Source organism: Morone saxatilis, unplaced genomic scaffold, assembly GCF_004916995.1.
Source record: "Morone saxatilis isolate NCDOM2014 unplaced genomic scaffold, NCSU_SB_2.0 Contig16, whole genome shotgun sequence".
In the NCBI taxonomy this organism is placed as follows: domain Eukaryota; kingdom Metazoa; phylum Chordata; class Actinopteri; family Moronidae; genus Morone; species Morone saxatilis.
This window is the reverse complement of record NW_023339718.1, coordinates 5,017,850-5,020,169: the sequence shown is the minus strand read 5'-3', so window position 1 is coordinate 5,020,169 and position 2,320 is coordinate 5,017,850.

Sequence of the window (2,320 nt, the reverse complement as noted above, 5' to 3'; positions counted from 1 at the left end):
TTTAGGGAACTTTTTGTACAATTTTCTGTCTGAATTATGCATTTAATATGCATCATTTTTTAACAATCATACATATTTAATAGGCTTTTTTTTTGACATTCAGTGTTTTATTCTCCCTGAAGCTTCTTCTATTAGACCATTTATTTGACCTCTTTAAGTTTTCTTACACGCCTTAAAATCTTTGTTTTGGCGACCCCCAGGTTGGTAACCACAGCTGTAATATTTATATAAATACGCTATATAAATACATTACAGTTGAATTATGGGAGCGACTTGCAGTTATTCCTTTCACTGTAGAGTAAGAGGTATGCTTTCTTATAGCCTTAAACACAATGTGATCATACTTTAGTCAGACGACCTGCAGAAGTAGCCTTGCTAGCTTAGAGTTAGCTCAAATGTTAAGGTGTAACTATATGCAGACGATGCAGTTGGGTTAAATTCATGTGAATGAGTAACTTCATTTATGTTAACTTCTTTCTTTTCCTAAGATGTGTTGTCAGGTTTTACAGTTTAGGAATTCTTGAAGCAAGCCGACCCAATTACCTTTCATGTAAACTGCAGATAAAGTCACTGTAAAAACATGTCTGTAGATTTTACTGTCAAACTATGACAGTGAAAGACCATAAACTCTAAACAGGTTAAATAACACCATCATATCTCATATGTTATCATATGACAAAACCTTTAATTTATATGGAATAAAGTAGTTTATATTACAGACTGTTATTGCACAGAAAACCATCATATCTCACCAGCATTCATACGGTATTTTAATATGGTACAACTGGGTCTTTTAATGGTACATTGGAAATAAGTTGGTTTTTTTTTTGTTTTTTTTTTAAAAAAAAGGTATAAAACTGGCAGCTATGGTTGCCACATAATAAATATGGTAGAACCCTAACAACCCCAACAATTACAGTAAAAAGACATTAGTACTGTTGATTTTAGGGTTAAAGTTGGAGTTTTATTCCATATCTTACTGTAGAAAGCCTGGAGAACTTATACTTTTATGTTTGTCTATCGTCTGATTACGTGTCAACCTTTGGGTTGAAATAAAGTAACCTTAAAGCTTTTCTGTTCTTTCTTCAGTCTGTAATATTAAAACCTGACTTTAGTCCATAGAAATTCCTTTAGAAAGGTTTATAAATAAAGGTTTTTCCATGAGATATGATTGAGTGTTAGTGTTTTACGGTCTTTTACGTTTTTTCAAATCAACAGTACTTATTTCCTTTCACTGTATCTATTAAAGTATTTTCTACAGTGTATAGCTCACAGGCTACTACAGTTATAATCCTGGAGTGAGCGAGCACGTGTCTGGTAAAGTGAGTGACATTCAGCCTTTAATACTAACCACACAGCACAATACCGGCTTAACTATGTCTCTATTTACCATAATTGATTTGTATTTTCACCACTGAATGTGGCATTGAGGGAGATGGATTCTGAAACTATTTAAATAGCAGCAATTGACAATGCATTATCCCAGCTTTCAGGCTGAGCCACGAGAACAGAGACTGAAACAGCTGCGGCTACAGCTCCAGATTTTTAAACTTCATTTCATTGTTTACTGAAGCCACGAGTTTCCCTTTCACCGCTTTCACTCAAGCATCATCCTGCATTAACCCTGTTTTTTTTCAACATGTCTTTTTCCCCCAATTGTGCTCCGTCGAAAGCCCCCCGTTCTGTACAGGAAATCAAGGAAATCAAGGAAAAAGCCTATGTTGCATATTGGATTTAGATATTAAACCTTCATCCAATAAAGCAGACATCCTCATGTGGATTGCTTATTATTAATACAAGTGATGAGGATGTATTTTTTTATTAGGATTTTCTGTTTCTTCATTACCAGATGACAATGGGAAAGGGACTGTACAGAAATTATTAGAGGGGTTTGAGAGAAGGAGGGAAGGGTATTGCATTTTTTTTATTTTAGCTGAAGCTGAGGAAGACTTTTGTGGACGAGCAGTAGGGGTTTCATTTATTTCAGCTTTTCTTTGCAAAAAAGTTGTAAAATATTACACACAAAACAACTTTAAATTGTGCCATGTCAGGATAAATGACAATAAATCTGCCTCTATAGGGTTTTATTAATGTGTACATTAGAACTTTAGGGTTTAAATTTGGGCACAGTTTTACTAATTTTCACACTAGCTGCCTCTACATCAAGTGATGTCACCTGTTGGTTTGTGGAGTACTGTTTTGAAGCCTTGAGTTCGCCATAACAGTAAAACTGTGCCAGCAGAGGTCACGTACTGCGAGTTGAGCTGCTCTTGGTTTGGAAACAATGGTGGTTCGCCTGGTCACACAGGATCTGGTATTC